This window comes from Choristoneura fumiferana, chromosome 8 (genome assembly GCF_025370935.1).
Source record: "Choristoneura fumiferana chromosome 8, NRCan_CFum_1, whole genome shotgun sequence".
In the NCBI taxonomy this organism is placed as follows: Eukaryota; Metazoa; Arthropoda; class Insecta; order Lepidoptera; family Tortricidae; genus Choristoneura; species Choristoneura fumiferana.
Window position 1 is genome coordinate 12,254,179 of NC_133479.1, and position 25,314 is coordinate 12,279,492.

General features: G+C 36.9%; 1 protein-coding gene across 5 annotated transcripts in view; it reads left to right on the top strand.

Annotated features, from left to right (window-relative positions):
* Ntan1 (N-terminal amidohydrolase 1) overlaps window positions 1-25,314 on the top strand; it is a 108,157-nt gene that overhangs the window by 54,932 nt on the left and 27,911 nt on the right. For 3 of the 5 annotated variants that reach the window (XM_074091271.1, XM_074091274.1, XM_074091272.1), the window contains one exon: window positions 20,380-20,428. The gene's annotated coding sequence lies outside the window, so the exon portion shown is untranslated. Of the gene's footprint in view, window positions 1-5,173; window positions 5,341-20,379; window positions 20,429-25,314 lie in introns of those variants that run through there. The other 2 variants (XM_074091270.1, XM_074091273.1) reach the window with 1 other exon arrangement.

Below are 25,314 nucleotides of genomic sequence, written 5' to 3' on the forward strand. Positions count from 1 at the left end.
ATGATTTCCCGTAGTCTGTGATTTATTTGATTAGATAAAGCAGTTAAGGCTAAAGATTAGATGCGCGAGGTAAAGGTAATAGCTCTTAAGTGAATTTAGTTGGCAGAGTATTAAAGATCGTTGGTATGCTTATGAAACTTGGCTTTATTTTCATACAGGCTTTTATCTTATCAAAAGGCCGATTTTTATTCGTCTTTGTTTAGTAGATGTTAAGGCTTTCCTTAACCCTCTCTACTCTTTCTCTACTCACAGCTCACACAGCTTTTACAGCCAAATCATGATGATTTAACTAACCATACAAATTGTCAAAAAATATTTTTAAACGTTTTCAAGGGGGCTCCCATACATCTAAAAGAAGGCGTGATAAAATACTTGGCCTACCCTAACTAGCCAATTATATTCTTCCATGGGCAAAATCAGCGGGAAAAAGTACCTAACCTATTCATTCAAGTAATAAGTAAAGAAGGAAACAAGAGACGCCAATGTAAAAAGATGAATTGTTGCCCTTTGTTTAAATAACATCACACTCGAGAACCAATAAATTTCCTTACAGCGTAAATGTCAATTTGGTAAGCATTATTTGAATAGTCTCAGTGTCCCGGTTGTGCAAGGTATTATTTATTTATACGCTCTATTGTGTGGTATTTAAATCATGGGATCTGCCGATTAGAACAACCTTTCACGATGTCTTACAACCTAAATACTGCTGACGTTGGCCGGTCGATGTATGAAGATAAAATTAACGTATTATTAAACGTCGTGCAAGACAGACAGATTTTCTTATATCTTAGTAGTTTTGAAGAGTTCGTTCACTGAGGAAAATATTTAGAAAGTCTCACGGCCAAGACTCGCAATTGTCGAGGAGATGCACGGCAATAATTAGAAATAGTGTCGTCTTGCTTTTCCCGAGGACGTGGCGGACTAATGTTTCATTTGGTGTAAATAAATAAGAATAAAGTAAATCGCTAATCCTGCCGTGAAGCAGCAGTGCTTGCACTGTTGTGTTTCGGCGTGAAGAGTAAGACAGCCGGTGAAATTACTGGCACGTGAGGTATCCCATCTTAGACCTCTAGGTTGGCAACGCGTCTGCAATACCCCTGGTGTTGCAGATGTTTATGGGCGGTGGTGATCTCTTACCATCAGGAGACCCACTTGCTCGTTTGCCATCCAGTCGAATAAAAAAAAAGTATGAAAACGCTTACTGTCAGGTGATTCGCTAGTAATTTTAACTTTATAAGTAACTGGGCGACCGAGCTTTGCTCTGACTGTAACTCGTTAATAAGTGTTTTCCCAGAGATAAGACCAAGCTAGATCGATTTTTTATCCCCGAAAACCCCTACATACCAAATTTCATCGAAATCGTTGGAGCCGTTTCCGAGATCCCCAACACAAGAATTGCTCGTTTAAAGGTATAAGATATCCGTAGCATCGGTGGGAGTATGTTCAGTCAGGATGTTAATGTTAGTGAAGGTGCACAGCCAATGCGACTATTTATTTCCAGCTGCGGGAGCAGTGGGTGCGACGTCAAACATTTCCGGTCCTAGATAACTTGCTAATTATGATAACGTTTCTCAGCCTTTCTTCGATTCCATCATTATTAGTATCGAAATAAATTGATACAAACAAACTCAGAACATTTATTGACATAAAAAACACACACTACATCACAACAAAGACACAGTAAAAACATAAATAAAAGAAGAGAGAAAAAATTAGAGACGTTGTGCTGTAGTGTGATGCCAAAAGGACTCAGCTCAGCATGTGCCGTACAAAGGGGAACGAAGTACCAACAGTAAACTTGGCTTAGTTTAGCTGGAATTTTGCATAAAAATAATCATCATCATCTTGTCAGCCGTAGGACGTCCACTGTTGGACATACGCCTATCCCAAGTATCCCATAGACCTCCAGTTGCGTCGGTTGGAAGCGGCCTGCATCCACCGTGAACCTGCGGTAAAAATAATAATGATTAATTGTAAGAAAAAATTTGCCACCTTGTTCTGAGAGGAGGCCTGTGCCCAGCAGTGGGACGTTTATGGGCTGGAATGGATGGATGGAAGACAAAATTTTAGTTACATACGTCAAGATGTTAGACATTTTCAGTTTATAAAACACCATAGGAGATTATAATGTCATTTCATCATTTCTTTCTAGAAATGTTTTAAAAATTTGACGCCCTTTTTTGTTTCCAATTTTACAATAAAATACCACTTGTAACTTACAGCCAACGCTTGTTCGCAGCTAAAATAAAGCCTGTGCCCAGCAGCGGGGTGTAATAGGGTAAAGAAAGAGATGATATAATGAAGAGGTACAAAAATTTGTAAGTTAGAAACGGATTTAATGTATTAACGTTGTAAACATTGCGTAATAAAACGCCCGAGCGCATAACACGAACTTTATCAAACAATATTTATAGATAAAATTTGCGATAAAATCTGTATGTGCGTTCACATCTTTAGGTGTTTGTTATATGCTGTTTATAATTAATTACCAGTTGTGAGCACCAATCAATGGGTATGTATGGATGTATAACTTTTTATTGGACATAAAACAAGGGAAATAGATATACCAAGGCGAAGTAACACCTCAAACTGATCTTAACGATTGACAGGACCTCAGAAACAATAGCATATACTGCGGTAAAAAGATCAAGGACCGAGAAGAATATTTAACCTTTTCAGTGTATAGTCAACGTCAAAAGTTACAAGACGATTGTGGCCGGTCCACTAGAATTCCACTACCAGATTCTTGTATTGTCACCGGATTTACATAAATAGGTATGTCGAATTTAAGCTCAATCTCAGTATCAAAAAGTGGTCGGAAATCGAAAAATGGTTAGCAAATCTAAAAAACACAACAACTTATAAACAAAAAATATATGAACGTTGCAAATGAAATAAAAGTGTGTAATATAAGCACGTAATGAACTATTGCTTCTAAATAATTTTATTGAAATATAACTTGAATAATGGCTACATGGCTCATTTGACTGGATTTTGTCCTCAGGCCATTGGTCGAGCGATACATCGCTGATGAAGTGCGAGTGTGAATTATGAGTTAATTATAAGTAAAACCTTCAAGAACTCGACTACAGTTAATTAACTTTGTGTAAAAGGCAAGAGTGCCTGGAATACAGACCGCTTCATTCACAAATAGACTTGCTAATCTCTTCATTTAACGTTAGTTTGTTTTGTTTGATATATATATATTGATGATTTGTTTCATCGATTGGATCGATTGTCATGTTTTTTCTTTGCAAAGGGCGTAAAGCTCCGAGTATGTACCATAAGGCAAATATGAGTGGTCTACTACCCTAAAGTTGACAATCATTTGCATTACATAAAACAATTACTTACTTAATATTGGCACCTCATTTTTTCAAACATCAAATCTCACTGTATTCCACACCGTAAACCTCTAACGCTTTCCATTAATTCCACCTAAAAGCCCTATCTAATTAAATCATTAACACTTAAGCGATGGAAGCATAGGTACTGTTCAGTAGCCATAAATCCTTCGAGTGATGTTCGTTATTAAGACGTCCGCAAGAGTTATAGTACACTTGTACCGATTGCAGTTTAGAAGATAATTGCGTTAATTGCAATAGATGCTGTGGCGGAAGTGGGCTCTATTATAAAGGATTTGTCTTTGCTAACTGGTTTATATTGATTGTTTTTAGACGCTTTATTGATTGTGAGGTTGTTAATGGTTGTGTACTCGTATGTTACGCTTGATGGTACGGTAATGGTTTTGATTTAGCTGGAGAAAGTCATATGGTGCGCTCGTTATGATCTTTAATTTATGTGGAGAGAACATAAGGCTTGTTGTGCCGCGCAAATGCATTATGAAGATTCTTTATAGAATAGAGCGCCATCATCATCACTGAAATAAGATGTCTATGTGTCTGTGTCAGTTTTAATTCACAGAGTGTTATCAGTTTATAAATTTATGGAAGTTTTTTTTTGCGTTTGAGAATAATTGGCGTCTTGACGTATCTATTGATATTATCATTATCATCATCATGTCAGCCGAAAACGTCGACTGCTGGACATAGGCCTCCCATAAGGCTCTCCACTCAGGCGTCTTGTGCTTTCCGTATCCACCGCGATCCCGCGATCTTAACCAGGTCGTCGCTCCATCTTGTTGCGAGGCCTACGGACAGCTCGTCTCCCAGTCCGCGGACCGCGCGCGTATTGGTATTATGAATGCATGGTATGTGAGTATGTGTGTGCGTGCGTGTGTCTTACACTAAAACGGCCGGACGAAATTGGGTGACATTTTGTATGCAGTGGTACTTTTTATCACGATGGTCCCCGTGATCGGGATTTACGCACGCACGAGTATAATTCCAAAATCTTAACTGCCAAAATGCAACCGGCAACGTGTTAACGAAGACCGAAGTATTTCAGAATTCCCTTGGAAAATAAAATCTCGCAATTTCCATTCCTTCCAGATTTAATGGTTCACACAAAGCTAGTGAAACAAAAACAAATATCTATAGCAACGTAACAAGTTAAATAAAAAGCTTGTAATTGAAGCTGCCATAAACATTTTGTGTTGGTTCGTTTTTGACATTGTTAGTTGATTTAGCAATTTCCGATATCGATTTAAACTATACTCAGCGGCACAAAATTTTGCCCACTCTACATAAAAAAATACCATTTGCAGCATACATTTGAGGGCCAGATTTTTTGCCGCTCAGTATATATTCTTCAGCATTTTTTTACTTTAAACGTCGATAGTTCTAGCTCGATTTGATAAGAGCTTACATGTAATACTACATTACGTGTGCTCTATTGATAAAGCGAACACCAATATACTTCCGAGGCTATCTTTGTTCTCATGCACATTCGAATTAAAGATAAGCGCAAGATAATAAGTTCTCAAACATAATTAGTCTGTCATTTAGCCGCCATGTTTAACGAAAACTTTATCTCGCGTCATCGCAGTGTCAGTTAAAAACGGTTTACTTCACATTATTAATGAGCGTTCAAATATCGACTTTCACCATACAAACAATTAACTAAGAATTCCCTGGTTACGTTTTGCGTGACAGCGAGGCGTGTTCGAATTGGAGTGTTAACATGCCCATACATCACCGTTCGGAGATGCTGTCGAAGCCACGCCTCCTCTGCCTCTCCTCGCGCGCGTCGCACCCCCTTTGTCTTTCGGCCGGCAATCCTCATGACCATTCCACGTTGAAGCGGCCTGTAGTGCGGTCGCTGCCGCTGCCCATTTCCACTTTCCGTGTTTTTGAACTGAGTGCTGTGCGATTGACTTTTGTATTATCGTGTTTTGCGATTCAGTTTTGTTTCGGGTAGTTTTTTGCTTTTGGATTTCAGGTGAGTTTTAATTGACTCCTTTTTTCTGTAACCATTAAGTTAAGGAAGTGAACCGTATATTTTGTGAGCGATAAGAGTTAAGTACGAATTGTTATTATGTGTTCATTAGTAAGCGTTCATTAATAAAATTCATTCATTGAATTATTAACGAAGTGTGTTTGAGGAAACATTGGTGTTATTTATTATTTACGAGATGGATAACGGTCTTAACAATAGCCGCAAAAAGGTGAAGATTTTAGCACCAATAAATTACTTTATACGGCAAGAAAGATGTTCTCAAAAACTTATTCTGTTATGCGAAAATACTAACTTTACTAAATTGGAAAGTACTAACCCAGTCTCTTTATCTGTCTGTTACCTCTTCACGCTTATACTACTGAACCGATTTGGATGAAATTTAGTATGGAAATAACTTGAAATCTTGGGAAGGCCATAGGGTAGGTATTTATGCTAAATTAATTCTAAGCGGACAAAGTCGCGGGCATAAGCTAGTGAGTTAAATTTAATAAAATTGACGATGACGTGATTATAATTTATAATACATAGGTACGTTTTAAAAATTGGCATTTGCTAGACACTGTAAGACTTAGTTTACCTACCCCACAGCAAAATGTTTATTGTTTTGAAACGTTTACAAGTACGTCAATAGTTTGCTGGCACTATCATATTTGCATAACCGGGTGGCTAGGACACGTCACGCCGTGCGACACTGTAGCACGGGACGGAGTGATGTCACAGGCTCCGTCGTTTATTCGGCGTCGTTTTTTGTTTTATTGAAAAAAAAAATACTTATCCAGTATTTTATGATAGTTTTATTAGATTTTTTTAGGACACCGCCTGTCGTGTAAAAAATTACAGAACGGTTTTATACCTGCGATTCGATGATTGATAAAACGACGCTACCTTTCTCGCGTACAAAAATATATACTCTCAAATATTACATTATAGTCCTTCACTAACGTATCAAGAACATTCCTGCAAAATAAATCCCGGAGGAATATCAAAATAATACTTAAATGATAAAAAAATAGTTGACTTTTTCTCCAGATCCACATACTACTACTAAACAACCAAATCCGTCCGGCCGTTGTAGAGCGCAGAGTATCAAACAATACACGCACAAAAGAAAAACTTTCGCATTTATTTATATTACTAGCTTTTGCCCGCAGCTTCGCCCGCGTGGAATTCGGTTATCGCGCGCTAACCGATTGATTCACTCGGGAACTATGCATTTTTCCCGGATTAAAAGTAGCCTATGTCACTCTCTGGCCCATAAACTATCTCTATGCCAAAAATCACGTCGATCCGTCGCTTCGTTTCGACGTAAAAGACGGACAAACATACAAACACACACTTTCACATTTATAATATTAAGTATGGATTATATACTATCTAAGGATAGCATGTTAATTTCCACTTAAAACAGCTCTTCCATCAAAGTCAAAGTCAAAGTCAAAGTCAAAATATCTTTATTCAATTTAGGCTACAACGAGCACTTATGAATGTCAAAAAAAATCTACCACCGGTTCGGAAAAACCTCTGCTGAGAAGAATCCGGCAAGAAACTCAACGAGGTATATATATTTTTTTTTAAAACAGATTTACAATATTATTAAATGACATGTATACATCACAAGTATTTAACACAACTTTATTTTTTAACACAGTAGGTTCGCTATTTGAAGGGATCGCTAATGCGGATCGGAATTATTTCCAAATATCCCTGTCCATGATATAATCATTAACTTTATAATACGCCTTTGATATTAATGTCTTCTTGACAATAGATCTGAATTTTGTATCCGTTTCATTTATAATATTTTTTGGAATTTTATTATAAAAACGTATGCAATTTCCCAGAAAAGACTTTTTGGTTTTAGCCAGTCTGTAAGATGGAACTTTAAGCTTCCCTGTGTTTCTAGTAGCCTTTGGCTTATCGACGTTAGTGGGAAAATCACATATGTTCTTCCTAACATACATGATTATTTCAAAAACATAAAGCGACGGCAGGGTTAGGATATCTGTTTCCTTAAAAAACGATCTTAAAGATTCACGCGTCTTCAAATTATAAATTGCTCTAATTGCTCTCTTTTGTAAGATAAAAATTGACTCAATGTCTGCAGCAGATCCCCATAAAATAAGGCCGTACGAAATAATGCTGTTAAAGTAAGCAAAATACACCAACCGTGCCGTCGCCACATCGGTTAGCTGCCGTATTTTCCAAACTGCAAAAGCAGCAGAGCTCAATCTACCCGCGATTGCTGTGACGTGAGGTCCCCACTGTAGTTTAGAATCGAGCGTTATTCCTAAAAATACTGTTGATTTTACAAATTCAATAGTTTGACCATTTAACTTTATATTAGAAACTGAATTCGAGCTAGATGAATTTATCAACGAGAATTTAATACATTTAGTTTTCTTAGGATTTAGTAACAAATTATTGGCAGCAAACCATGCGGATATCACGGACAGGGTTTCATTGGGCTCAATGAAGTCGGTATCTTTTCTACTAACCTTGAACAGTAAAGACGTGTCGTCAGCAAACATAACTATACCCGACTTTTGGCTTACCATATAAGTAAGGTCATTTACATAAATAAGATACAGGAATGGGGCAAGAATGGATCCTTGAGGCACTCCCATTTCGACCACAGATCCCTCCGATACCGTTCCGTTAATCGCTACCTTTTGCTTTCTTTGTGTGAGGTAAGATTTAATGAGTTCTAAAGCGAGGCCACGAATGCCATAAAAATTTAACTTACAAATTAAAGTATCATGATCCACACAATCAAAAGCTTTCGAAAGGTCGCAGAATACACCTATAGCGTCATGTGATTCCTCCCAAGCTTGCAATATGAATTTAACTAAACTATGACCCGCGTCTGTAGTAGACCTGCCTTTTGTGAATCCGAACTGCTGTGGATGCATGATTTTATGGGTATTAAAATGCGAGATCATTTGCGTCAGCATTATTTTTTCGAATATTTTGCTAAACGCTGATAGGATGGACACAGGACGATAATCAGAGGGATTATCTTTATCACCTGATTTAAAAATAGGAACTACTTTACTATATTTCATCAAATCTGGAAATACGCCTTCATCTATACAGCTATTAAAAATAAATGCTAAAGTTGGAGCAACGACATCTAAAATGGAATGTAGAACCTTAACTGAGACGCCCCACAAGTCTTCCGTTTTTTTTACTTTCAATAATCTAAAAGTCTTAATGATGTCACAGGGAGAGACATGCGTGAATTTAAAATTACTTAAGTTTGGAATGGATACATTTTGTTTTAAGAGCTATTCAGCTAACTTTGAGGAAGACGCGAGACATTTTGTCGTTTCGATGGGGATTTTAGAGAAGTAGGTATTAAACTCGTTAGCTACTTTAACCGCGTCCGTTTCTAATACGTTATTAATCTTTAATGATATAGAGGACTCCGCGTTCTTACGTCGACCGGTTTCAGTATTTATAATTTTCCAAACTGTTTTAATTTTATCATCAGAGGACTTAATTTTATTAGTTACATGGGCTGCTTTTGCTTTATTACATATAATTTTGAATAATTTTGAATAATCCCTGACATACTGGTGGAAACGTTCATCAGTGGTACACGATTTCTTATCATAAAGATCATATAAGACGTCCCTACTCCTACGTATTCCGGGTGTAGCCCATTCATTGAATGATAGTTTGTTTCCTATTTTAATACGTTTTTTACTACACGTTTTATCGTATTCCTCGCATACAGTATTTAACAATATTTTGAAATTTTCGTTTGGATTTTTAGTATTTACTTGTAAATTGTTTACTTTTTGCGCGATGTTTGTTTTGAGACGGTCAAGTCTTTGTTTGTTCAACGGCCTAATTTCTATGGTTTGATTAACACCGCCCCTAGCCCGAGGTAACTTCACTGTTTGAGCTTTGTGATCCGATCGTACTCCACTGATAACAGCTTTTTCTAAATACTTACAAGTTAAGCAAATGTTGTCAATACATGTGGTCGAAGTGGTTGTGACTCTGGTGGGTTCTTTAAATAAGAAATTTAAATTAAAAGATTTTAAAACAGAAATAAACTGGTCTTTTTCAACGGATTGCGATAAAATATCGATATTAAAGTCCCCGCAGACCACCAGCGCTTTATTACGTTTTACTGATTTCCTTAGAACATCTTCCATAGTATTTATAAACAAAGGAATACTCGAGTTTGGTGGTCTATATATACATAAAATTAAATACTGTTCCGTTTCCGCAGAAGCGATCTCGCATACCCGTTCAACAGAAAGGCTGGACAGGTCTTTGCGTTCTTTGAACTTTAAACTATTTTTCACTAATATGAGAGACCCGCCACCTGCTGCAGATTCTCTGCAGAAGGCGCTGGCTATTGCATAATTATGTACATTAAATTGCATTGAATCTTTTTTTAGCCAGGTTTCTGTTAAGCAGATAATATCTAAGTTTAACTTTTCAGAGAGTAATTCTAAATCTAATATTTTGCCAGTGAAGCGATTTATATTTTGATGTAGAAATGATAGACTACTTTGCTTCTCTATTGTCGGTGTAGGTAGTTTAAAGACACATTCGCGCTTGAAGGTGTCGTCCTAACAGGGCCGGGGGAGGGGGGGTGATTTCCGAATACGGAATTAATATAACATGCTAAGGATTTAGCAAGCTTGTCGGGGGTCAGTCGGTAGTCACTAATAACATTATTAGTGTCAAAAAATAAAACGTCACTATGACGGCTCGTCATCTTAAACAATAATTTGTTTAAACGATATAAATGATTATTGGATTTATTTAGAGAAGCAGAATAGGGAAACGCACCTATAATAATGTTTTTAACACCTAGTTTTGATAGTAAATCGAACCCAGTTTTTATGTCCGAACACCTAACGTCGGACCCGTCACTTAACATTAATACAATAGTTGACTGGTTAGTCACCTGAGTGAGCATAATTTTTTCAATTATTTGTTTGAATGAGGCATTAGGCATACAGTTATTTATGACACAGCTGTTTGATATATTATTATACAATAATTTGCCCAATCCCTTTCCTATCCTATCAGAAAATACTAGGGTTTTATTAACATCCTGCTTGTACACCTTATGTCCGGTCCATAAGATTCAGGCGCACCAAACAAATGTCCAATTTTGCCTAACTTGTGCGATTATTCACAAGAAGGCAAGTTCCCGAATACTTGTTGCTCCCGTAGGCGGAGCCGAAATTATTTTATTCTTTGACGCATGCGTACAACATTTCGTGTGCATTTCTTATCCTACTTATATTATAAATGCGAAAGTTTGTATGTGGTTGTGTATGTTTGTTACTCCTTTTTAGTCTAGTTTAGATTATGTGAAATTTGGGATGGGTGTTTTAATGCAACGTCAATGAAAACCACGGCGTAACTTTCGGAAATTTCCACGGGAATCTTGTAAAATCCCGGATTTTCGGAATGATTTTTAACCGTGTAGGGTCGGGTTAGAATAACATTACACCTCTATTTCTTCTGTAGATGTCGTAAGTGGTGACTAAGGATATAAGGTTAAGGTATACCGTAGGCGACAGGCTAGCAACCTGTCACTATTGTACCGTTTTTGTGAAACTTAGAACTTAAAATTACTAAAAGTGGCTCCGAAGCGGTAACAGTTCGTGTGCTCTGCCTACTCCATTTGGGAATACAGGCGTGATGTGCGTGCGTGCGTGCGTGCGCGCGTGCGTGTGCGTGTGTGTGTGTGTGTGTGTGTGTATTTTTAATATCCAAATCAGCCCACGCCATTTCTATTCAATTTCGAATATTAATAAAGTGGGTAGAGATAATTTTTCAACGCACTACATAGAATTAGAAGCGCCGTCGACCGTCTCTATATTTATGTCTGACATGTTGACAAATGGTGAAGTGACGAATAGTTGAGGTTGTTGATATCAATATGGTTCTTATTATAAATTTCAGGCGCCATTGGAAAACAATAAATGCACGCATCGTGCGAACACTCATATTAAGCCGAGTTTTGCAAGAAAAATCGTGCAAGTTGCATTACATTGCGGCGCTCGATTGACCACTACAAACTCGTTGGCTTTACGGCCTCGCAATGTAATGTAACTTGCACGATTTGTCTTGCAAGTCTAAACTCGGCTTAAGAATAGAGGGGATCATATTTGAATTTCTAATTTCCGCTACCAAATTCTGTCACAAGAAAATAATACTTCTGTTTTGAAGTTAAAAAAAAATACGATTCTGCTTGCCAGTGATAGCTTTATGGTGGCTTTTTAAATTTTAACTACACTTGTATAAAATTTATAATGTCAGCTTCGAGTGTTTTATATATTTGTGTAAACATACATATTCTGTAGGTACTCTATTACAAACATCGACATTTCTATGTTATTTCTATTTGCCTTGCCTCTACTTTTTTTCATATTCTGCACAAAATTACTCGTCTTTGTTAGTAAAATTCCGTTGCTGTAATTCCAGAATTTTCCTTTGATGTGTTTATGTGATACCATACCAGAATGCCTGGTTGAGACTATGGCAATTTACTTACAACGCTGTTAGAATACTTATTGGACATTAAGAACAACACTGACCTAGTAAAAGATGGAATGTTTTTAAATACTAGTCCGCTAAACGTAAACAGATCTCGTCATCATTATTTGGGTTCTCACCTTTTAATATTTGATTACCTTTTTTAGATAACATTTTTGGGGTACAAGATCCCAGTTCTACGTTTTCATCAAACACTATTTACACTCCTTCGTTTTTTTTACAAACTCGCTTTCAGTTCTCAGTTCTTCTCAATCTTGGTTCTCCGATGGGTTAGTTCTCGTCGTTTGTCTTTTGGCAATACATAACCCAGTAGTCCTCTATTAATGTCAATTTATAGCGATATGACCAATTCCATACCCGAGTAATATGAACGTGGGCGAGTGGAGGTGCGTACACTGTCGAGTTTTATGACTGTTAATAGCTTGTTATATGCACCTTAGCTCATACTTCAATGACTTCAATGAAGCTATTAAGATGTTAGTTGTTTGAATATAAGATTTGTAACTACTCCTTAAGCTAATTTCGTTGGTGTTTTGAATGAACTAAATATTCAAATAAAGAAAACTGACAATATCGCCAATTTATCAAATCAAACACAGAAGCAAACTTAGCAAACATAGTGGATGAAGACTAGTTAACATAAACACAGCTAACATAAACAAAGTGTAATTTATTCAATCAGGCGTTACTTTGCGGAGGTCTATATCAATGAACTAAAAGAATTGCTTTGCTCACCCGCACCCTTATGATAGCAACCAAACCAAACCCAAAACTATAACCAAAGGGCAACGTTAATTTTTCATGGTTATTCATGTACAGTCAAGGGCAAAGATATCGACACGGCCAAAGTTGCAAAAATATGTACACACGACTTTATGCACTTAACATTAAGGCCGTGTTTACATATTTTTGCAACTTTGGCCGTGTCGATATCTTTGCACTTGACTGTACCCGCGCATACACGTTCAGTTCATAATTAAACTAAAGTTCACCAAACAATGACGGCATTTAAAGAAAGCCGTCCAATCGTGTGTGGCTCGCATGTGTACCTGTCTTTAGCCCTTTTCCTAATAGCTGCGACGTGACTGCATATTCGGATCTCGGCAGTTAATCTCCGATCCTTAGACTTTTAGCTTGGGTAATGTGTGGCTGATTCCATACTATTTGTGCTTGCAACCGCTGCTAGCTCTAGGGAGTGGTGTAATGGTACCGTTTGATAGAGTTATTTCTTTGAATGTAGCATTGTATTAGGAAGAACCATTGGAGGTAAAGTCTGCACTTCATAACGTTTATGCATGTTTTCAATGGTAAGGTAGTCTGTCAATAATCCTTTCATGACAATTTAATCCCATTAACCAATTTGCCAATAATGATCGTTTACTTGTGTTGATTTTTTTAAATTATCATTTTCTTGGTTTCTTGTCACTTTTTCGGTCATCAGGTTTCTTGAATAATATAAAGTCATAACGTTACATATAGCGTTACATTAGGAACATTTTTATAGTAACAGTTTACCTATCGAAATACCTACGTTAAGATTTATTGTGTTACGAACTGTCTTTTGAATAGTATTTTTTTCTTCTTTTCTTGTAAATGTCCACTTATTACATTCGAATTCCTAAAGCGATCCATCGACAGTCAAAGTGTTTTATAAAACCATGGTTATTGAACCTATGACTTTATAATAACAAGGAATATTATTCTGATAAACAACATAAAATGCAGATTGCTGTAATGATCGGATCGATCGAGATCCGAATGAGCGCGTTGCACTGACGGGATGTCTTCAATTATAATTGTCTCCTCCTATTAGCACTCTTATGAATGTGAGGTTTGTAGTCCTATGTCGTGTGTATGACTAACATCCGGCAAGGGACATCTGTTGCTTCTTCACCGTTTATCGCTCAACTGATGTCATCGTCACTATATTCTATCTGTATTCCTTATCTTCAACTTTTTCTCCGAAATACAATTTCAATTTTAATAACGGTAATGTACTGTTCAAATTTGTTGAATGATTAGAATATTAAACGATTGCCATGATTCGCTTTGACCTCTCGCAAGCCGTTTACTCATTTTAATTTATGATTGATCGAAACTATTTTATAGTCTAGGAAATTATGAATTCAATAGACGATGCGGTGCTTTATTCATCATTACAGTCGATCTCAACTCGGAAGCCTGTAAGATTTATATGTGAACGCCATTCATTCGTCTCCCTTACTCGGTCATATCTCATATTCGCTTTGAATTTAAATGATATTTACGAAATGGTCGGTGCTGTTAAGGTTATTTTGATTTATCGGTGTTGGATGCGCGTGTGGCGTATAGCGGCGGCTCTTTATACGTCTGCGCAGCGGCTGACAGCAGATGGATGCGTGGTCCGCGCTGTGCCTCATGCCTGTCGTTTGCGTTCCTTGTTGAATTTATTGAACACGAAGTAACGGTTGCCTTGCCTTCCTCTGACCGGACCCTGGTGGTCGCTGTCGCCAGCCTCGTACCACGTAATATATTGTACGAGGAAATGCTATCCGCGTAAACCTGTTGACTTTCTTAAACGTCATTATTTATTACCCAAATGCACTTACAGGGTATCGCAAGTATTATTTAGTGGCGTACGCGTTGAATTTATTTAGTTTCCTCATTCTGCCAACGTCCATGAAATACCTGTTTACAGTATTGTTGCCTGAATAGGTAATGTTTACATTATTTTTGTAAAATTCAACTTCTGGAAATATTAAAGTCGACAAAATGTATGTTTATCGAAAAATTACTTGTTATTTGTTTTTATGCAATCACGCGATCAATGTCCCGGATTTATTTTTCATGAATAATGTTGTTATTGTAAATGAAATTATATCATTCATAGTGACGGGCGCGATAGAGCAATGAATGTGTACTAACTAGTGGCTATATTTTATGACGGCCGATTGTATCGGCACGGACTTGTCAATCACTCTGCGGACACACCAGACAAATCTCAATTACGTCCCGTACACTCTTCTTCATAACATTTCAAACCTTCAACAATCGGGATAAGGAAGGCTCTGGAATTGGTGAGCTGTAAAATAACAGCGCGAGCCCCGATCGGACACGGCCATCCATCATTCGTAAGAGCGAGCGCGTAACGAGCCTCTATTCGTGGACCGTACCTGCGCTCGCGACGGTTTTTACACCCTCCCGCGACGTCAAGTGTACTTTCTCGTTTTTATTGATGGATCACGAATTTGTATTACGTTATCGTATTTAAATCACATGATCTATGTCTTGTCTATTTGAATTTGACCTGAGCTAGTTTCATATTATGTATGTTGGGCTTTCGGTTGGAATCCTTTCAAGGTGCAATCTGATCGGCGTGGTTTGCATAATTGAATAGCTAATGTCCCTCAGACTCCCCACGTGAGTGAGGAGTGACGTTGGTGTTCCTAACGATCCTGATGTTATCGTGCCAGTGACGTTTCAATACAAGTAGGAAGCACGGAGGAAAAGTATCGGCTTGTCAATCGATGAAGCGCAAGCGTAGCTCAGCATCTGATTTGGTTATGCCTCCTGCATAACGCGGGCTAATTATAACCAAGGAGCTAATCGTTAAATGGATACAAATAGGAACTATGTCATTAAACGTTGCCTTTTTTGTATTGGTAGGTATAAACATCTCTTAAGCATACCTTATCATAATTGAAATACGCTCCCACATCCTGCTGACGTTTATTTTATATCCCGTGTTATATTTTTGTATTACTATATTGTACCACGAAGTCAATATTCTTTGGAACATTAAGACAATTTGTTTGTATCCGTCGTGTGTAGAATAGTCGTCGATTTTGTATTAATTTTGAACGGAGCGCGTGCTGCTCAGACTGAAATGTCAACATTGTTGTGTTGCGAGCTTGTATCGCATGTCTTTGAATGTATCGTTATTTTTATTCTTGATATGAACTTTTTTGTGTGGTGCGTGTATGTTGGTTACTCCCTTGTGCTTAAACAGCTGGACGGATTTGGATGAAATTCGGTATACAGATAGCTAGAGCATCTCGAAATCTCAACCACTGGGTTTAGAGTTATGAAAATTGGCACCTTTGATTTTAATGCAACATCAATAAAGACCGTGATTTAATTTTTTGGAATTCCCATTAGAAATCCCGGAATTTCAATTCAACTGCCGGATGTAATGGATAACGCGTGCGAAGCCCCGGGTAAAGTCTAGTATAATGTTGTGTAAGAATACATAATTAGGGATGGTTCTCTAACTTATGATATTAACACATGTTACTTACATCATTGAAAGATTGAAATAATTATACATTACCATATTTTGTCGGTGCATGACACGTCTTATGTAATAAATTTCTAACGATTCTAAATGAATTTCGTGGCGTGCTTTATGCGAGTGACAGAATAATTACTTTAATTATGTAATAGTAGTACATTTTTTATTGGTGTATTTCACCCATTACTGTCACTTACTGAAAATTTGGGGGAGGCCTATGTCCAACAGTGGACGTCCTACGGCTAAATTTAGCGTTTGGTACCAATGTCCTAGGAATGCGTCGGATCCTCGCCTGGCTACAAGCTTTGTAAGTGGCGTTTCAGAGATTCGAGATTAGAAACCACGAGAATTCTAAACGTTTAGATTTTTTTTCTTTTATCCTCAAAAAATCAGGTGTAATATTGGTATCATATATTCATATACAATAAAATCAGTAACAATGTGGTTGGAGAATATATCACATGGAATTATAAATACAATAAACAGGCAAATAAAAATTGGTAGGATTCGATTAAAACATACCATCTCTCGTGATTATCCGTCGGGGGTTAAAAATATTCCCAACTAAGTACCTAAAGATATTTTTGCTGACAGCGGATCGATGTAATTATAATACCATGTTATCTTTTTCTAGTGACTCGACTTCCTTGTATCCGATGAAATAAAGAAGACTATAAAAATATACTAAAGGAATCATTACACAACTTAAAAAAACATGTCTGGTCAGACCCTCATCGATTCCTTATTCGACGTCGATACCTTTTCAAATTAGACTCTAAACGACAAGTACTCAATTTAACAATTGAATGCCGATTAACAATTTAGATTTTTTTATCGATGACGGTCGTAGAATGTCGACGCCGACAGTCGAAAGTGGGTTATTGTTGTTTCCGATTATGATTTTTCTCGCATTCTCGACGCCTTCGAGCTAAATTGACTGTTTGTTTTGATTGTATAATGAATGTTTCAAATATTTGGACTTATGTTTTGGCATAGATTACTCTACGTCGATGATATTTTCGTGTACCCGGTGTAGCTTCACGATACATGATAAGATAAAAGTTGCAGTTCAATTAGATAAATTAGAACTGGTAGGTTTTATTTCCTTTTTCCTACGAGTATTTCGGTTTTAATTTATATATTTATTTAGTAAGAACCATAAAATATTTAACGCGATGAAAATATGTATTGAAATTTTCTTAAGACTTATAACGCACTGAATGAGATAACATCTCCACGTTTTCACTAACTGAAAAACGTGAAAGTTCCTGTTTTAAAACATTATTTGCCCATTGAAGATAATGCTTTAAATTTTCGCGATCTACAAGTAGCAAACGATGATTCTCTCTGGCAATGGGTGAAAAAAGGGGACAAGACGAGAAACGAATACCCCGAACAAGGATACGAATACGATACTGCGTTAGATACGTTATTTCCTCTTCATAAAATATCTCGAAGTCTAATCATATGCTCACGCATAAACCGATTCAATTTGAAATGAAACACCACTTTACATACGTACTGACGATATAGAAGAGGTCCAACTGCCACAGTTCACAGTAGTAGCGAGCGCGAAAGTGATGCTATTTGCATACTAACCGTGGACTTAAACGGCAAATCCTCCTAATAGTTCCAGTCGCGCAAGTGCGATATAAATTAAATGATTGGGGTTATTGAACACAGAAGATTAAATATTTAGAATTTATTGAATGAAACCGAAATAGAATGTAACATTAAGTTCGGTTTTGTGCAACATACGACTAATGCTACTGCTCCAAAATGCAGGGATCAAATGCGTATAAGAATTCAATGCGTTATTAATACCTAGACAAATAGTAAGTACAACTTGAACCGAATGGTCCTTCAAAAGTAAGTTTTTTATGGGATTTGATATCTAACTTATTAACGCAACATATTTCGGTATTCAGTATCTTGTCAATGACGTAACATGTTCTAAGCAGGTTGCCGTGCATTGACCTTGATATTTCTTTGTTTAACTCTTAAATCTTAAAGCTGACTGGATTATCCCTTTTTTTTTGTTTGATCGATTTCATTGCTAAAGTAAACACAGCATTTAGTCATCTTCAATTCCGCCATATTTTCTATCACCGTAGTGATGTAACGCACGGCCGGTGTAATCTCAGTGTTTTATGTCCGTGGAGATGCCACTGACGAATGATTAATGAGCACATCACTAGCGATAGTGCGCCAGCGCGATGCACCCACTATATTGTCTCATTTATTGCTAATGATCTATTGCACGTATGTTTTTCTGTCTCCTCTGACTTAGTATATGTTTCTACTTTCTAATAAATGTAAGTAGTAACTTTGAATAAACAATCATATTTACGTCTTTGCAGAATTGACTGTTGATCACCAGTTAATAGGGAAATGCTGCTTTAAATGTACATTTACTACTCTAAAATTATTATGTACGGTCTGTGGTCTACCTATAAACCGTATAAGCAAATTAACGGCTAATAGTAAAACTTCGATGAATTTATATAAAGATTTGAATAATTTACCGTGTCTTTTATTATTTGCAATAAATATTCCTATAGTCTCATGCACATCATGCTAGCAGACATAAACATGAAGTCATTTAAATTCATCTAAGCTTAATGTGCATATCGCGAACGCACATTAAAGTTGATGACCATGAAAGTATGGCAAAGTATACCTACTAACGTTCCGTTTTTTCATACGAAATATCCGAGCACATTCTAAAATTGACGACCTCATACTTTCCATAAACATACCTCGTGGATCATGCGCAACGTGTAATTTTACAAAAACGTTGTTATAATGCTCCACAAAATTGCTGTGATTTGTTTTCGAGCTATCGATAGGTACCGCTCCGTGCGATCTTTTGCAATTACTCAATACCGCCGACCGTGTTGATTCTACAAATGTTATTGTTCCTGCACCAATCTTCAACGGCATTAGAGATAATTTAACAATTGGCTCTCATGTTGCACCAAGATGACTTTCACTCGCAGTCACTAACAATGTGTTTCTTTCAAACGGCGGACTCTTAGCATAAGTTTTCCTCAAACACAGTGGCGCTTCAAGGTTATAAGAGACAATACATTCGTTTCGTTCCTAAAAATACCAAGCGATACAAAACACACATCAACTGCGTATGTTTAATAGAAGTTCGAAGAAAATTAAACCTTTTGAAAAGAGTTTACAGAGAATGATTTAGTTGTTGCCATCGTGCAGGATTACAATGGTCGAGACATACTAACAAACAATTCTCATAATGCTCAGTTCAGTCGCGTTGTTTTCGTCACTAAGTTTTTTCTCTACGTTCGTTCGTAGAATTTCGATAACACGTCTAAAGCGTCAAACTTTGTGAAAAACCCGTCGCTCACCCAAATGTTTTCTGTCCAAAATTTACGACAAACAGGATCGAGATAAGCATGGCGCATATGGGTTGTGAAGTGAGTGATTAATGAATTTGTAAAATAAATCATTCTGTTGATAACGCTTTATCTGACGGCGATGCAGTTGGTTAATTCTTAATAATGTCTTACGTACGTCTATATTCCTAGTAATCTTTAGTTCAGTGCTAAAACACCTTACACTGTGCTGAGTCCAGTCTTACCATTATCAATAATATCGGCCATATAAGGCACCGCAGTCCCCCCGGGTATTATGCTTGTTGTGATACTAAAGTCGGGCTTGTTTAGATTTTGCACGATCTTTACAAGTTATGTTTGATTTTGTAGGATAGAAATTTGTCATCGTATACGAAATGAATTATGCAGTGGTCTGGCGACAAGTCTGTTGGATCTGCATGTAACTGTCATGCTATGTTCAAATTTAGTCGAGTTCGGTTATTGTTTAAGCTGTATTCGGAAATCTCTTTCTTTGGAAATTTCTTGCAAAAATAGTATGTGTAGAATTTGTCTCACTCAGTATTTTTTGCCTGACTAACAACAGCATTAATGTAATGGATGTATTCGTTAGTCCGGGTATAGTATAACTTGGTCGATTATTCATAGGGCCGGCATCAGTGCAGCACATTGTCGGTCGCGGCGTAGGCCGTTCACCGCGAGACGGACGTGCATAAATAATCGACCGTAATCAGTTTTTATCAAGCGACACACTATTTAAGCGATTGTTGATCCCTTCTTTATGGAATGTTCCGAGTTTACTCGGAATTTCTTAACGTTCCGATTACTTAGCAAAAACTTAAACTTTTTCTGTTGCCACAGGTACCGGAGCTTCAGAACCCATGAACGTGAAAGCCTTCGTAATATAAATGTGAGTATCTACTGTCTGCAAATTAAGTTATGGAACACTATGTAAAATATAAACTCATTCATTTTACTAACGACAACAAGACAGTGTCTAGACAAATTTTGCTATCGATTTACAACTAACCTAATTTATCGGCAACCGGTAATTTCGGACTGGTCTAATAATCCGATGGTTTCGTAGTCCGCCGAACACTACAAGATTAAAATACCGCAAAAGTGCAATAAAGTCGTATAACACGTCATTGCTTTTAATGGACACATCGGTTTATTGGTTGTAAACAATGATTTTCTAATTTATGTATATGTGTATTACCTGTTTTATGATAGTCCTTTTCATTAAGGGCTTTGTTTTCATCACTGATTTCTATTTGAATATGAAATCGTCGTTTTCCTTGTTTGGGACGTGTCAACGTTTTTAAAGTGCTAATATTAATTTAGCTTAAACACCTGCAACTATGTTATTTTACGACTTAAAGCCTTACACTAGCATCTTTGCGTAATGCGACTGTATTTTAGTAGTAATAAATGCTGCTTGTTATTTAGTACAGAAAATATCGCAATAAATAATGAGACGTTTGTAATACTAATATCTTAACCGCATTTATGATCTCGATCTCATCTGATCGCGAGTTTATCTAGATCTCTTTGTCACGTTCTCCTTATGGGTAAAATGGCGCGTTGGAGTGGGACAGGTGTAGGTTTTGCTGCTTTATTTTGAAATGTAATTATTGCAGGCTAATGAGCGGCGTAGGCTTCTCGGAAGGGCAATTTGCGAAGATACAAGAGGTTGCGAAATTGGTATTTTGATCAACGCCGTCTTGTGTGCGAGCATGTCAACTAGTACTTGCCATTTCGAAAGGATGGCGATTTGTATTCCGAATTATTTCAACATCTCATCTTATTTAAGTTGCTTGTGAGTTGTGGTATAGCATATGGATAGCGGTTGTCCTGGTAGTTTCAACTTGGGATTAATTTTAGTAGGTAATATTTATTTGTATAGATATATCGTCATTGCTTTTAAAAGAGCTATAGTATCTTTTAATCCATATTCTTTCTAAGTTATATTTAAGCAGTAATAAAGTTTGCAGTGATTTATTACTGTAAATTTATTTGAAACGTATATTTAAACAATAAATGGCCATAAACGATACAGTGGCCACAAACGGTACTTCTGCCCTATTCGTGTTATAGTACTGGCTTGGAGTAAAGTCCAACTGCTGGATAATGACCCCCCTTGATTTGAAGTAAACCAGTAGGTAGGTATTGATTTCAGTTTGGTATTATTTTGTTTGGCTCAGGATGACTTCGTTCACAGTCCCATTTCGTCACCTTCTTAAATCGTCCTCATTCGCATATAGTCTACTGTTTTGATTTGCCAACATTCCTACATCGTCACTTTCCTATCTTGTCCGCTTTCTTACGTGGGCCACAGTACCGGATCGTCAACAGTCTCATTTCGACTACAGTGCTAACAATAACAAGTCAACATTACAATTTAGACCACGGTGTCAACTCGTCAACATTATTGCATAGTTCATTATCCAGACTAATATAAAATAAATGCTCTATAAAATGATCATTGAAAAGGGGCTTTTTCTGCAAATTACTATCGGGATATTTTGCTATTTACAACGCTTAAATTGACCATCTCTGTGAGACATAGTCTGGTAAATGTGGACGAGTTGGCACTACTGACCAAGCAGTACTGTCACCTATAAAAGAAAGTGGACCAGTTGGCACTTTGGTCGAAATTTAGACAAAATGGGGTACGGACGATATCAGAAAGTGGACGAGTTAGGAAGGTGGCGATTTAGGAATTGTAGGCTGACGACATGGCATCGTGGACGATTTAAGAAGATGACGAAATGGGACTGTGGACGAAGTCATCCTGAGCCTTTTGTTTCTTTATTGTACCTATCACATTCCGGGCCTTCTTTGATCAACTGGAGGAACTTGTTATCTTGCTAATAGACCCAACAGTAAAGAGTGTTCCACATTATATTTACATTTTTATACAAACCTTGTTCAATAATTTAAATCTGTCTAAGGTCTAATTTATGCAAAATTCCAATTCACTCACGTATATATCGGACAATAGTCGGACATATTTCGGAATACCCGAGATCCGATTATGCATTACGTCGCTGCCAGTTTGTAAGAAACAGCGCGGCTCTCGGATAGATCTGAAACATATCGGATGGACGCACAATAAAACATAAAATAATTTTGCATTAACAATGTCTTAGTGTTTCAATAGTTCACTAAAAAAAATGTGACTTCATATTTCAGCCTTTCTCTAAAATATAAGAAGAATTATTTATCAATCTGCGCCGATTCGTCTCGCCCGCGCCGGCGCCGCCTCCGTGGCATCGCGCGATATCATGGGTGTGCGATTATACACGCGTTTCGACGCGTACGATACTTGTTTGTCTGTACGTAAACATTAGCTGTGACTATGTAATTTGTATGAAACATTGATGTGGAACGATAGTTAAAGGAGGATGGAAGATCCTTATTAAATTACGTGGTGCTTGGCTATATAGTTATAGCTCTTGTTCGGACTTTCGTTTGGATAAAAATTAGCTAGCTCTATATCCCGTTAGGATATTGAAAAATCTATTCCTAATGCACCTCTATGGTCCTCGAGGAATATGTCTGTCAAATTTGTAGTCTTTAGTGCCAATGGTCACAGAATAGATAGAGCTACAATGGTGTAGGCTGTGGTTGATTGTCAGTCAGTCAGATTATGCTTTTATTATGATGTTCCATTTTTTCTATTCTTTTCATCTAAATATGCCGATGTAGCGCAGTCATTTTGTCAAATCGACTTTTGAAAATTGTGATGCCGAGGAGCTTTAAGTATTTCCGTACTTACCTATGCTACGTGTAAACAATAACTGAAACCTTTACTGAATATTTAACCATCATAACATTACCAGCTCTTCGTACAAGTTCTAAATCGTAATTCAATTTGTGCTATCACATTTAAGCTTTTGCCGTCAACACGTATTATATGGCAAATAGAATGAAAAAGACTGTCTAGCACGGAATGTTTATTACGATGTTTATAAGAGAGTTTTTGTCCATGACGTATGCACTAACTTTTAATTTGTTATTTAAATTGGTAGTCTTGCTTTCATCTTAAAAGCCAGGCTGAAAAACATCCACTAAAAAAATCACATATCAAATTAAGCGAAATAGCTCATATTACCAAGAGATAGTCATTTATAGCTACGATTTTGTTACATTTACGGATACGCATGCTTACAATCGGCGTTCGGATCCTAAATCACTCTAGTGTCGAAATATTCGTAATCAGCAAGCTTCGGCACCAGCTTGCCCAATATAGGAGGCTAATATAAGGCCAATAATCTGGGGGTGTAACTACGCTGCTGTATTGCCAACTTAGTAAATTTTTACTGGAAAGCAAAACATATATCCGATATTTTTTCATTGAGCTTAAAATCCGGATATAAAAAGCCGGTCAAATTTCGAACGAAATATCAAATCAAGAGTCCGGACAAATCCGGACGCATGGTAACCTTAGTTGTGGTCTACATTTGTAGAGTCTGAATAGTCTGATACTCCCTGAGTAATAATAATGCAGCTATACTTTTCTCGATGTGTCGTGTCCGCTGCATTGCATTATGCAGGTAAAATGCATAACATTATGTGCCGGATATTAATCGGGCTGCATACTGCAGTTGCAAGCGCCTCGTGCATGCATCTCGCTGACAATGGATTTCTAACTGTTACACTTTAACTTACAATGTGTTTGTTATGATCTATGTTAAGATATTATGTGGAAAAAAAAATATGCTCACACAATTTGCCTACTTGAAAATAATTGGCATATACATCAAAAAAGTTCAAATCGTATGAAAATCAGAAAGTGTTATTTCCAGAATTGATGCCATATCCAAATTCATATTTATTGCATTTCACGTTGTAGGTACATAGTTCTTAAAATTAGGTCAAAATAGAGTCAAACGTGAACCCTGTAAGGGCACAGCAATGGCAATCCAAGCTCTTTACGTCAAAACAGGTTTTTTTTTATTCGACAGCGATTGCGAAGAAAGTAGCTAAAAATTTACTACGATGCTATGGGGAATGAATATACACGCTTATACTTAATTAATTATATAAAAAAAAACTATTAAAATATCAGTTAAATACGATAGCTCTATAAAATCTCTTAACGGATCAAAGAATTATGTTCTCGTGCCGAATCGTAATTTATCGGTAGAATTCGGAAGCTGTCACCAATCGGAACGAGTCTGACTGTGAACATCGGCACCGGCGCTAGAGCGTTTATGTTAATGTATATTCATTTGTTTGTTATTTTGAATTTGGGATTATTGATGGCCATTTGGGCCGTTTATGGAGATTAATTTCATTACAAAGTGCCTTTATACTCGTAGCTATTTGTTCGTTAATTAGGTTTTTTTTTAATTAGCTTTCGCTTAATGGGTAAAACGAAGATATTTTGATGAGTTTGAATTGCCAATGTCGTCGTGGTTCTAGTCGTATCAGGGTTCAATATTAACTTTGTATAAAAATAGTGTAAAATTGTGAAGGTATTATTTTGCCGAATATTCACCATTCCTTTTAACCGTAATCTCTAATAGGAATTGATAAAAATCAAGTGCATTTGATAACTTTACCTACCTGGAACTCCAAATATAACCTTATCTTTTTAATAATATTTGCAAACCAATAAAAGGGAATACGATAAGTATGATATCAAATACAAACATACCGCATTTGCACTTTACCGTCATCATATTCAGTATTAAACCCAAAGCCACTCATTGCAAAACAAAGTTGCTTCAAAATCGAATTGACAGAACTTGGCGAGGAAAAACTGCACACAACTTTGAGCATAACAAT